The following is a 15477-nucleotide window of genomic DNA, read 5'->3' as shown; positions in this document are numbered from 1 at the left end:
CGTGTTGAAACTATTCCATTTACTTCCATTCAATTCCATTCCATTCCATGCCATTCCATTCGGATAGATTCCATTCCATTCCATTCCATTGAATTTCATTCCATTCCATTCCATTCTATTAGGGTTGATTCCATTCAAATCCATTCCATTCCATTCTATTCAGGTTGATTCCATTCCAGTCCATTCCATTCCATTCCATTGCATTCCTTTCCATTCGGGTTGATTCCATTAAATTCCATTTCATTCCATTTCATTAGATTCGTGTTGATTACATTCCATCCGATTCCATTCCATTCCATTCCATTCCATTGCATTCCCTTCCAATCCATTCGGGTTGATTCCATTCCATTCCCATCCATACGCGTTGATTCCATTCCATAAAATTCCATTGCATGGCATTTGGGTTGATTCCATTCCATTCCATTCCATTCCATTCCATTCCAATCCATTCGGGTTGATTCCATTCCATGCCATTCCATTCCATGCCATTCTATTCCATTCCATTCGGGTTGATTCCATTCCATTCTATTCCATTCCTTTCCATTCCATTCCATTCCATTCGGGTTGATTCCATTCCATTCCATTCCTTTCCATTCTATTCCATGCCATTCAATTCCGGTTGATTCCATTCCATTCCAATCTTTTCAATTCCATTCCATTCCAGTTGATTCCATTCCATTCCATTCCATTCCATTCCATTCCATTCCATTCCGGTTGATTCCATTCCATTCCATTCCATCCCATTCCATTCCATTCCATTAGATTGCTGTTGAAACCATTCCATTCACTTCCATTCCATTCCATTCCATTCCATTCCATTCCTTTCCTTTCCATTCCATTCTGGTTGATTCCATTCCATTCCATTCCATTCCTTGCCATTCCGTTCCTTTCCATTCCATTCGGGTTGATTCCATTCCATTCCATTCCATTCCTTTCCATTCCGTTCCTTTCCATTCCATTCGGGTTGATTCCATTCCATTCCATTCCATTCCATTCCAATCGGGTTGACTCCATTCCATTCCATTCGATACCGTTCCATTCCATTCCATTCCATTCGGGTTTATTCCATTCTGTTCCATTCCATTCCATTCCATTCCGTTCCAATCGAGTTGATTCCAGTCCATTCCATTCCATTAGATTCCACTCCACTCTTTTCCGATTGATTCCATTCCATTGGATTCCATTCCGTGCCAATCCATTGCATTCCATTCGGGTTGATTCCATTCTATTCCATTCCATTCCATTCCATTCCATTCGGGTTGAATCCATTCCATTCCCTTCCATTGCATTCCATTCCATTCGGGGTGATTCCATTCCATTCCATTCCATTCCATTCCATTCCATTCGAGTTGATTCCACTCGATTCCATTCCATTCGGTTTGATTCCATTCCATGCCATTCCATTCCATTCTATTCCATTCCTTTCCATTCCATTCCATTCGGATATATTCCATTCCATTCCATTCCATTCCGTTCCATTCCATTCCTTTCGGGTTGATTCCATTCCGTTCCATTCCATTCCAATCCCTTCCATTCCATTCCATTCCTTTCGGGTTGATTCCACCCCATTCCATTCCATTCCATTCCCTTCCATTGCATTCCATTTTGTTGATTCCATTCCTTTTCCCTCCATGGCATTCCATTCCATTCCATTCCATTCCATATCATTCGCATTGATTCCATTCCATTCCATTCCATTCCATTCCATTCCATTTCAATCCATTCGTGTTGATTCCATTCTTTTCCATTCCATTCCATTCCATTCCATTCGGGTTGATTCCCTTCCATTCCATCGCATTCCATTCCTTTCCACTCCATTCCATTCCATTCGTGTTGCTTCCATTCCATTCCATTCCATTCCATTCCATTCCATTCGGGGTTATTCCATTCCATTCCATCGCATCCCATTCCTTTCCAGTCCATTCCATTCCATTCGTGTTGCTTCCATTCCATTCCATTCCATTCAAGTTGATTCGATTCTATTCCATTCCATTCCATTCGAGGCGATTGTACACCATTCCATTCCATTCGGGTTGATTCCATTCCATTCCATTCCATTCTATTCCATTCCATTTATTTCGGATTGATTCCATTCCCTTCCATACCATTCCATTCCATTCCATTGCATTCTATTTGGGTTGATTCGATTCCATTCCATTCCTTTCCTTTCCATTTGAGTTGATTCCATTCCATTCCAATAAATTCGCGTTGATTTGATTCCATTAAATTCCATTGATTTCCAATCCTTTCGGGTTGATTCCATTCCATTCCATTCCATTCCATACCATTCCATTCCATTCCATACCATTCCATTCCTTTCCATTCGGGTTGATTCCATTCCATTCCATTCCATCCCATTCCTTTCCATTCCATTTCATTCCATTCCATTTCTTTCCATTCCATTCCATTCCATTCAGGTTGATTCCATTCCATACAATTCCATTATATGGCCTTTGGGTTGATTTCATTCCATTCCATTCCATTCCATTCCATTCCATTCGGGTTGATTCCATTCCATGCCATTCCATTCCATGCCATTCTATTCCATTCCATTCGGGTTGATTCCATTCCATTCTATTCCATTCCGCTCCATTCCATTCCATTCCATTCCATTCGGGTTGATTCCATTCCATTCCATTCCTTTCCATTCTATTCCATACTATTCCATTCCGGTTGATTCCATTCCATTCCATTCTTTTCAATTCCATTCCATTCCAGTTGATTCCATTCCATTCCATTCCATTCCATTCCATTCCATTCCATTCCATTCCATTCCGTTCCTTTCCATTCCATTCGGGTTGATTCCATTCCATTCCATTCCATTCCATTCCATTCCATTCGGGTTGATTCCTTTCCATTCCATTCGAATCCGTTCCATTCCATTCCATTCGGGTTTATTCCATTCTATTCCATTCCATTCCTTTCCATTCCGTTCCAATCGAGTTGATTCCAGTCCTTTCCATTCCATTCCATTCCATTCCATTCCATTAGATTCGTGTTGATTCCATTCCATTCCATTCCATTCCATTCCATGCCACTCCACTCCATTCCGATTGATTCCATTCCATTGCATTCCATTCCGTGCCATTCCATTGCATTCCATTCGGGTTGATTCCATTCTATTCCATTCCATTCCATTCCATTCCATTCCATTCCATTCGGGTTGAATCCATTCCTTTCCCTTCCATTGCATTCCGTTCCATTCGGGGTGATTCCATTCCATTCCATTCCATTCCATTCCATTCCATTCGAGTTGATTCCACTCGATTCCATTCCATGCGGTTTGATTCCATTCCATGCCACTCCATTCCATTCTATTCCATTCCTTTCCATTCCATTCCATTCGGATATATTCCATTCCATTCCATTCCATTCCTTTCGGGTTGATTCCATTCCGTTCCATTCCATTCCAATCCCTTCCATTCCATTCCATTCCTTTCGGGTTGATTCCATCCCGTTCCATTCCATTCCATTCCCTTCCATTGCATTCCATTTGTGTTGATTCCATTCCTTTTCCCTCCATGGCATTCCATTCCATTCCATTCCATCCCATACCATTCGCATTGATTCCATTCCATTCCATTCCATTCCATTCCATTCCATCTCATTCCATTCGTGTTGATTCCATTGCATTCCATTGCATTCCATTCCATTCCATTCCATTCCATTCCATTCCATTCCATTCGTGTTGATTCCATTCCATTGCTTTCCATTCCATTTCGGTTGATTCCATTCCATTCCATTCGGTTTGATTCCATTCTTTTCCATTCCATTCCATTCCATTCCATTCCATTCCATTCCATTCTGGTAGATTCCATTCCATTCCATCGCATTCCATTGCTTTCCACTCCATTCCATTCCATTCGTGTTGATTCCATTCCATTCCATTCCATTCCATTCCATTCCATTCCATTCCATTCCATTCGTGTTGATTCCATTCCATTGCTTTCCATTCCATTTCGGTTGATTCCATTCCATTCCATTCGGTTTGATTCCATTCTTTTCCATTCCATTCCATTCCATTCCAATCCATTCCATTCCATTCCATTCCATTCGGGTTGATTGCATTCCATTCCATTCCATTGCATTCCATTCGGGTTTATTCCTTTCCATTCCATTCAATTGCATTCCATTCCATTCGGGTTGATTCCATTCCAGTCCATTCCATTCCATTCGGGTTGATTCCATTCCATTCCATTCGGGTTGATTCCATTCCATTCCATTCCATTCCATTCCATTCCATTCCATTCCATTCCATTCGGGTTGCTTCCATTGCATTGCAATCCATTCCATTCCATTCATTTCCATTCGATTCCATTCATTTCCATTCCATTCCATTCCATTCCATTCCGGTTGATGGCATTCCATTCCATTCCATCCCACTCCATTCCATTCCATTAGATTCGTTTTGAAACCATTCCATTCTCTTCCATTCCATTCCATTCCATTCCATTCCATTCGGGTTGATTCCATTCCATTCCATTCCATTCCTTTCCATTCCGTTCCTTTCCATTCCGTTCGGGTTGATTACATTCCATTCCATTCCATTCGGGTTGATTCCATTCCATTCCATTCGTTTCCGTTCCATTCCATTCCATTCCATTCGTGTTGATTTCATTCTGTTCCATTCCATTCCATTCCATTTCGTTCCATTCCATTCCATTCGGATATATTCCATTCCAATCCATTCGGATTGATTGCATTCCATTCCATTCCATTCCACTCCACTCGGGTTGATACCATTCCGTTCCATTCCATTGCATTCCATTCCATTGCATTCCATTCCATTTGAGTTGATTCCATTCCATTCCATTCCATTCCATTCACGATGATTCGATTCCATTCCATTGCATTCCATTCCATTCCTTTCCATTCGGGTAGATTCCATTCCATGCCATTGTATTCCATTCCATTCCATTCCACTGGAGTTGTTTCCTTTCCATTTTATTCCAATCCATTAAATTCCATTCCATTCCATTTCATTAGATTCGTGTTGATTCCATTCAATTCCATTCCATTCCATTCCATTCCATTAGATTCGTGTTGATTCCATTCCATTCCATTCTATTCCATTCCATTCCATTCCACCGCATTCCATTCCAATCCATTCGGATTGATTCCATTCCATTCCTTTCCATTCCATAACAATCCATTCCATTCTATTCCATTCCATTACATACTATTGCATTCGGGTTGATTCCATTCCATTACACTCCATTCCATTCCATTCCATTCCATTCCATTTGGGTTGATTGCATTCCATTCGATTCCATTCCATTTGGGTCGATTCCATTCCTTTCCATTTCTTTCCATTCCATTCCATTCCAATCCATTCGGGTTGATTCCATTCCATTGCATTTCATTCCATTCCATTCCATTCCATTCCATTCCATTCGGTTTGAGTCCATTCCGTTCCATTCCATTCCATTCTCTTCCATTCCATTCCATTCCATTCGTGTTGATTCCATTCCATTCCATTATATTCCATTCCATTCCATTCCATTCGGATTGATTCCATTCCATTCTATTCCATTCCTTTCCATTCCATTCCATTTGGATATATTCCATTCCATTCCATTCCATTCAATTCCATTCCATTCCATTCCTTTCGGTTTGATTCCATTCCGTTCCATTCCATTCCAATCCCTTCCATTACATTCCATTCCATTCGGGTTGATTCCAACCCGTTCCATTCCATTCAATTCCCTTCCATTGCATTCCATTTGTGTTGATACCATTCCTTTTCCCTCCATGGCATTCCATTCCATTCCATTCCATTCTATAACTTTCGCATTGATTCCATTCCATTCCATTCCTTTCCATTCCATTCCATTCCATTCCATTCCATTCCATTCGTGTTGATTCCATTCCATTCCATTCCATTCCATTCCATTCGAGTTGATTCCATTCCATTGCTTTCCATTCCATTTCGGTTGATTCCATTCCATTCCATTCGGTTTGATTCCATCGCATTCCATTCCTTTCCACTCCATTCCATTCCATTCGTGTTGCTTCCATTCCATTCCATTCCATTCCATTCCATTCGGGTTGATTCCATTCCATTCCATTCCATTCCTTTCCATTCCGTTCCTTTCCATTCCGTTCGGGTTGATTACATTCCATTCTATTCCATTCGGGTTGATTCCATTCCATTCCATTCGTTTCCGTTCCATTCCATTCCATTCCATTCGGGTTGATTTCTTTCTGTTCCATTCCATTCCATTCCATTCCGTTCCATTCCATTCCATTCGGATATATTCCATTCCAATCCATTCGGATTGATTGCATTCCATTCCATTCCATTCCACTCCACTCGGGTTGATACCGTTCCGTTCCATTCCATTGCATTCCATTCCATTGCATTCCATTCCATTTGAGTTGATTCCATTCCATTCCATTCCATTCCATTCGCGATGATTCGATTCCATTCCATTGCATTCCATTCCATTCCTTTCCATTCGGGTAGATTCCATTCCATGCCATTGCATTCCATTCCATTCCATTCCAATGGAGTTGTTTCCTTTCCATTTTATTCCAATCCATTAAATTCCATTCCATTCCATTTCATTAGATTCGTGTTGATTCCATTCCATTCCATTCCATTCCATTCCATTCCACTGCATTCCATTCCAATCCATTCGGATTGATTCCATTCCATTCCTTTCCATTCCATAACAATCCATTCCATTCTATTCCATTCCATTACATACTATTGCATTCGGGTTGATTCCATTCCATTACACTCCATTCCATTCCATTCCATTCCATTCCATTTGGGTTGATTCCATTCCATTCGATTCCATTCCATTTGGGTCGATTCCATTCCTTTCCATGTCTTTCCATTCCATTCCATTCCAATCCATTCGGGTTGATTCCATTCCATTGCATTTCATTCCATTCCATTCCATTCCATTCCATTCCATTCGGTTTGAGTCCATTCCGTTCCATTCCATTCCATTCTCTTCCATTCCATTCCATTCCATTCGTGTTGATTCCATTCCATTCCATTATATTCCATTCCATTCCATTCCATTCGGATTGATTCCATTCCATTCTATTCCATTCCTTTCCATTCCATTCCATTTGGATATATTCCATTCCATTCCATTCCATTCAATTCCATTCCATTCCATTCCTTTCGGTTTGATTCCATTCCGTTCCATTCCATTCCAATCCCTTCCATTCCATTCCATTCCTTTTGGGTTGATTCCAACCCGTTCCATTCCATTCAATTCCCTTCCATTGCATTCCATTTGTGTTGATACCATTCCTTTTCCCTCCATGGCATTCCATTCCATTCCGTTCCATTCTATAACTTTCGCATTGATTCCATTCCATTCCATTCCATTCCATTCCATTCCATTCCATTCCATTCGTGTTTATTCCATTCCATTCCATTCCATTCCATTCCATTCCATTCGGGTTGATTCCATTCCATTGCTTTCCATTCCATTTCGGTTGATTCCATTCCATTCCATTCGGTTTGATTCCATCGCATTCCATTCCTTTCCACTCCATTCCATTCCATTCGTGTTGCTTCCATTCCATTCCATTCCATTCCATTCCATTCGGGTTGATTCCATTCCATTCCATCGCATTCCATTCCTTTCCACTCCATTCCATTCCAATCGTGTTGCTTCCATTCCATTCCATTCCATACCGTTCCATTCCATTCCATTCCATTCAGGTTGATTCGATTCCATTCCATTCCATTCCATTCGAGGCAATTGCACACCATTCCATTCCATTCGGGTTGATTCCATTCCATTCCATTCCATTCTATTCCATTCCATTTATTTCGGATTGATTCCATTCCCTTCCATACCATTCCATTCCATTCCATTCCATTCCTTTCCATTCCATTTGAGTTGATTCCATTCCATTCCAATACATTCGTGTTGACTCGATTCCATTCCATTCAATTGAATACCAATCCTTACGGGTTGATTCCATTCCATCACATACCATTCCATTCTATTCCATTCCTTTCCATTCCATTCCATTCGGATATATTCCATTCCATTCCATTCGGATTGATTGCATTCCATTCCATTCCATTCCATTCCACTCCACTCGGGTTGATACCATTCCATTCCATTCCATTGCATTCCATTCCATTTGAGTTGATTCCATTCCATTCCATTCCATTCCATTCCATTCGCGATGATTCGATTCCATTCCATTCAACTGCATTCCATTCCATTCGAGTTGATTCCATTCCATTCCATTGCATTCCATTCCATTCCATTCCATTCAGGTAGATTCCATTCCATGCCATTGCATTCCATTCCATTCCATTGGAGTTGATTCCTTTCCATTTTATTCCAATCCATTCCATTCCATTCCATTCCATTCCATTCAGATTGATTCCATTCCATTCCATTCCACTCCACTCCATTCCATTCCGATTCATTCCACTCCACTCCATTCCATTCCATTCCATTCCAATCATAATGATTCAATTCCACCCCATTCCATTCCATTACATTGCATTCCAATCCCCTCCAATCGGGTTGATTCAATTCCATTCAATTCAATTCCATACCATTCCATTCCATTCCATTCCATTCCATTCTGGTTGATTCCATTCCATTCCGTTCCATTCCATTCCATTCCATTCGGGTTGATTCCATTTCGTTCCATCTCATTCCATTCCATTCCATTCCAATCAATTACATTCCATTCCATTCCGGTTTATTCCATTCCATTCCAATCCATTCCATTCGAGTTGATTCCATTCCATTCGGGTTGATTCCATTCCATTCCATTCCATTCCATTCCGTTCCATTCGGGTTGATTCCATTCCATTCCATTCCATTCCATTCCATTCCATTCCATTCCATTCCATTCGGGTTGCTTCCATTGCATTCCAATCCATTCCATTCCATTCATTTCCATTCAATTCCATTCCATTCCATTTGTGATCATTCCATTCCATTCCATTCCATTCCATTCCATTCGAGTTGATTCCAATCCATTCCTTTCCATTCGGGTTGATTCCATTCCATTCCATTCCATTCCATTCGGGTTGATTCCATTCCATTCCATTCCATTGCATTCCATTCCATTCCATTCGAATTGAAACCTTTCCATTCCATTCCATTCCATTCGGGTTGATTCCATTCCATTCCATTCCATTCCATTGCATTCCATAACATTCGGGTTGATTCCATTCCATTCCATTCCATTCGAGTTGATTCCATTCCATTCCATTCCATTCCATTAGGGTTTATTCCATTCCATTCCATTCCCTTCCATTGCATTCCATTAAGGTTGATTCCATTCCATTCCATTCCATTTCATTCCATTCCATTCGGGTTGATTCCAAACCATTCCATTCCATTCCATTCTGGTTGATTACATTGCATTCCATTCCATTCCATTGCATTCCATTCGGGTTGATTCCATTCCATTCCATTCCATCCCATTCCATTCCATTCCATTAGATTCGTGTTGAAACCATTCCATTCACTTCCATTCAATTCCATTCCATTCCATTCCATTCCATTCGGATAGATTCCATTCCAATCCATTCCATTGAATTTCATTCCATTCCATTCCATTCTATTCGGGTTGATTCCATTCATATCCATTCCATTCCATTCCATTCCATTCCATTATATTCAGGTTGATTCCATTCCAGTCCATTCCATTCCATTCCACTGCATTCCGTTCCATTCGGGTTGATTCCATGAAATTCCATTTCATTCCATTTCATTAGATTCTTGTTGATTATATTCCATCCCATTCCATTCCATTCCATTCCATTCCATTGCATTCCATTCCAATCCATTCGGGTTGATTCCATTCCATTCCAATCCATTCGGGTTGATTCCATTCCATACAATTCCATTGCATGGCATTTGGGTTGATTCCATTCCATTCCATTCCATTCCATTCCATTCGGGTTGATTCCATTCCATGCCATTCCATTCCATGCCATTCTATTGCATTCCATTCGGGTTGACTCCATTCCATTCTATTCCATTCCTTTCCATTCCATTCCATTCCATTCGGGTTGATTCCATTCCATTCCATTCCTTTCCATTCCATTGCATACCATTCCATTCCAGTTGATTCCATTCCATTCCATTCTTTTCAATTCCATTCCATTCCAGTTGATTCCATTCCATTCCATTCCATTCCATTCCATTCCATTCCGGTTGATTCCATTCCATTCCATTCCATCCCATTCCATTCCATTCCATTAGATTAGTGTTGAAACCATTCCATTCACTTCCATTCCATTCCATTCCATTCCATTCCATTCCATTCCATTCCATTCGGGTGGATTCCATTCCATTCGATTCCATTCCTTTCCATTCCGTTCCTTTCCATTCCATTCAGGTTGATTCCATTCCATTCCATTCCATTCAATTCCATTCCGGTTGATTCCATTCCATTCCATTCGATTCCGTTCCATTCCATTCCGTTCCATTCGGGTTTATTCCATTCTGTTCCATTCCATTCCATTCCATTCCGTTCCAATCGAGTTGATTCCAGTCCATTCCATTCCACTCCTTTGCATTCCATTCCATTCCATACCATTCCATTAGATTCTTGGTGATTCCATTCCGTTCCATTCCATTCCATTCCATTCCACTCCACTCCATTCCAATTGATTCCATTCCATTGCATTCCATTCCGTGCCATTCCATTGCATTCCATTCGGGTTGATTCCTTTCTATTCCATTCCATTCCATTCCATTCCATTCCATTCCATTCTGGTTGAATCCATTCCATTCCCTTCCATTGCATTCCATTCCATTCGGGGTGATTCCATTCCATTCCATTCCATTCCATTCGAGATGATTCCACTCGATTCCATTCCATGCGGTTTGATTCCATTCCATGCCATTCCATTCCATTCTAATCCATTCCTTTCCATTCCATTCCATTCTGAAATATTCCATTTCTTTCCATTCCGTTCCATTCCATTCCATTCCTTTCGGGTTGTTTCCACTACGTTCCATTCAATTCCAATCCCTTCCATTCCATTCCATTGCTTTCGGGTTGATTCCATCCCTTTCCATTCCATTCCATTCCCTTCCATTGCATTCCATTTGTGTTGATTCCATTCCTTTTCCCTCCATGGCATTCCATTCCATTCCATTCCATTCCATTCCATACTATTCGCATTGATTCCATTGCATTCCATTCCATTCCATTCCATTCCATTTCATTGCATTTGTGTTGATTCCATTCCATTCCATTCCATACCATTCCATTCCATTCCATTCGTGTTGATTCCATTCCATTGCTTTCCATTCCATTTCGGTTGATTCCATTCCATTCCATTCGGTTTGATTCCATTCTTTTCCATTCCATTCCATTCCATTACATTCCATTCGGGGTGATTCCATTCCATTCCATCGCATTCCATTCCTTTCCATTCCATTCCATTCCATTCGTGTTGCTTCCATTCCATTCCATTCCATTCAGGTTGATTCGATTCGATTCCATTCCATTCCATTCGAGGCGATTGCACACCATTCCATTCCATTCGGGTAGATTCCATTCCATTCCATTCCATTCTATTCCATTCCATTTATTTCGGATTGATTCCATTCCCTTCCATACCATTCCATTCCATTCCATTCCATTCTATTCGGGTTGATTCTATTCCATTCCATTCCTTTCCATTCCATTTGAGTTGATTCCATTCCATTCCAATACATTCTCGTTGATTCGATTCCATTCAATTCCATTGAATTCCAATCCTTTCGGTTTGATTCCATTCCATTCCATTCCATTCCATTCCATAGCATTCCATTCCATTCCATGCCATTCCATTCCATTCCATTCGGGTTGATTCCATTCCATTCCATTCCATCCCAATCCTTTCCATTCCATTACATTCCATTCAATTTCTTTCCATTCCATTCCATTCCATTCGGGTTGATTCCATTCCATACAATTCCATTGCATGGCATTTGTGTTGATTTCATTCCATTCCATTCCATTCCATTCCATTCCATTCCATTCGGGTTGATTCCATTCCATGCCATTCCATTCCATGCCATTCTATTCCATTCCATTCGGGCTGATTCCATTCCATTCTATTCCATTCCGTTCCATTCCATTCCATTCCATTCGGGTTGATTCCATTCCATTCCATTCCTTTCCATTGTATTCCATACCATTCCATTCCCGTTGATTCCATTCCATTCCATTCTTTTCAATTCCATTCCATTCCAGTTGATTCCATTCCATTCCATTCCATTCCATTCCATTCCATTCCATTCCTTTCCATTCCATTCCGGTTGATTCCTTTCCATTCCATTCCATCCCATTCCATTCCATTCCATTAGATTCGTGTTAAAACCATCCCATTCACTTCCATTCCATTCCGTTCCATTCCATTCCATTCCATTCCATTCGGGTTGATTCCATTCCATTCCATTCCATTCCTTTCCATTCCGTTCCTTTCCATTCCATTCGGGTTGATTCCATTCCATTCCATTCCATTCGGGTTGATTCCATTCCATTCCATTCGAATCCGTTCCATTCCATTCCATTCCATTCGGGTTTATTCCATTCTGTTCCATTCCATTCCATTCCATTCCGTTCCAATCGAGTTGATTCCAGTCCATTCCATTCCATTCCATTCCATTCCATTAGATTCGTGTTGATTCCATTCCTTTCCATTCCATTCCATTCCATGCCACTCCACTCCACTCCGATTGATTCCATTCCATTGCATTCCATTCCGTGCCATTCCATTGCAATCCATTCGGGTTGATTCCATTCTATTCCATTCCATTCCATTCCATTCCATTCCATTCCATTCCATTCCATTCGGGTTGAATCCATTCCATTCCCTTCCATTGCATTCCATTCCATTCAGGGTGATTCCATTCCTTTCCATTCCATTCCATTCCATTCGAGTTGATTCCACTCGATTCCATTCCATGCGGTTTGATTCCATTCCATGCCACTCCATTCCATTCTATTCCATTCCTTTCCATTCCATTCCATAAGGATATATTCCATTCCATTCCATTCCATTCCATTCCATTCCATTCCATTCCATTCCATTCCATTCTTTTCGGGTTGATTCCATTCCGTTCCATTCCATTCCAATCCCTTCCATTCCATTCCATTCCTTTTGGGTTGATTCCATCCCGTTCCATTCCATTCCATTCCCTTCCATTGCATTCCATTTGTGTTGATTCCATTCCTTTTCACTCCATGGCATTCCATTCCATTCCATTCCATCCCATACCATTCGCATTGATTCCATTCCATTCCATTCCATTCCATTCCATTCCATTTCATTCCATTCGTGTTGATTCCATTCCATTCCATTTCATTCCCTTCCATTCCATTCCATTCCATTCCATTCCATTCGTGTTGATTCCATTCCATTGCTTTCCATTCCATTTCGGTTGATTCCATTCCATTCCATTCGGTTTGTTTCCATTCTTTTCCATTCCATTCCACTCCATTCCATTCCATTCGTGTTGCTTCCATTCCATTCCATTCCATTCCATTCCATTCCATTCGGGGTGATTCCATTCCATTCCATCGCATTCCATTCCTTTCCAGTCCATTCCATTCCATTCCATTCGTGTTGCTTCCATTCCATTCCATTCCATTCCATTCTCGTTGATTCGATTCCATTCCATTCCATTCCATTCCATTCGAGGCGATTGCACACCATTCCATTCCATTCGGGTTGATTCCGTTCCATTCCATTCCATTCTATTCCATTCCATTTATTTCGGATTGATTCCATTCCCTTCCATACCATTCCATTCCATTCCATTCCATTCTATTCGGGTTGATTCGATTCCATTCCATTCCTTTCCATTCCATTTGAGTTGATTCCATTCCATTCCAATACATTCGCGTTGATTCGATTCCATTCCGTTCCATTGAATTCCAATCCTTTCGGGTTGATTCCATTCCATTCCATTCCATTCCATACCATTCCATTCCATTCCATTCCATTTGAGTTGATTCCATTCCATTCCAATACATTCGCATTGATTCGATTCCATTCCGTTCCATTGAATTCCAATCCTTTCGGGTTGATTCCATTCCATTCCATTCCATTCCATACCATTCCATTCCATTCCATACCATTCCATACCATTCCATTGGGTTTGATTCCATTCCATTCCATTCCATCCCATTCCTTTCCATTCCATTTCATTCCATTCCATAACTTTCCATTCCATTCCATTCCATTCGGGTTGATTCCTTTCCATTCCATTTCATTCCATTCGGGTTGATTCCATTGCATTCCATTCCATTCCATTCCATTCAATTCCTTTCCATTCCATTCAGGTTTATTCCATGGCATTCCTTTCCATTCCATTCAATTCCATTCCATTCCAATCCTTTCCATTCCGTTTCATTCCATTCGGGTTTATTCCATTCCATTCCATTACATTACATTCCCTTCGGGTTTCTACATTCCATTCAACTCAATTCCATTCCATTCCGTTCCATTCCATTCCATTTCATTCCTTTCCATTCCATTCCAATCCATTCCATACGAGTTGAATCCATTGCATTCCGTTCCATTCCATTCCAATCAATTCCATTCCATTTCATTCGAGTTGGTTCCAAACCATTCCATTCCATTCGGGTTGACTCCATTCCATTCCATTCCATTCCATTCGGGTTGATTGCATTCCATTCCATTCCATTGCATTCCCTTCGGGTTGATTCCTTTCCATTCCATTCAATTGCATTCCATTCCATTCGGATTGATTATATTCCATTCCATTCCATTCCATTCCATTCGAGTTGATTCCATTCCATTCGGGTTGATTCCATTCTATTCCATTCCATTCCATTCCATTCGGGTTGATTCCATTCCATTCCATTCCATTCCATTCCATTCCATTCCATTCCATTCCATTCGTGTTGCTTCTATTGCATTTCAATCCATTCCATTCCATTCATTTCCATTCGATTCCATTCCATTCCATTTGTGATCATTCCATTCCATTCCATTCCATTCCATTCCATTCGAGTTCATTCCAATCCATTCCATTCCATTCGGGTTGATTCCATTCCATTCCATTCCATTCGGGGTGATTCCATTCCATACCATTTCATCCCATTCCATTCTTTTCCATTCCATTCGGGTTGATTCCATTCCGCTCCAGTCCATTCCATTCCATTCCATTCCACTTCATTCATGTTGATTCCATTCCATTCCATTGCATTGCATTCCATTCCATTCCATTCCATTTCATTCCATTTGTGTTGATTCCATTCCATTCCATTCCATACCATTCCATTCCATTCCATTCCATTCGTGTTGATTCCATTCCATTGCTTTCCATTCCATTTCGGTTGATTCCATTCCATTCCATTCGGTTTGATTCCATTCTTTTCCATTCCATTCCATTCCATTACATTCCATTCGGGGTGATTCCATTCCATTCCATCGCATTCCATTCCTTTCCATTCCATTCCATTCCATTCGTGTTGCTTCCATTCCATTCCATTCCATTCAGG

This window comes from Pan paniscus, chromosome 16 (assembly GCF_029289425.2).
Source record: "Pan paniscus chromosome 16, NHGRI_mPanPan1-v2.0_pri, whole genome shotgun sequence".
Lineage (NCBI taxonomy): Eukaryota > Metazoa > Chordata > Mammalia > Primates > Hominidae > Pan > Pan paniscus.
The sequence above is the reverse complement of the archived record's forward strand: the minus strand, read 5'-3'. Positions refer to the sequence as shown.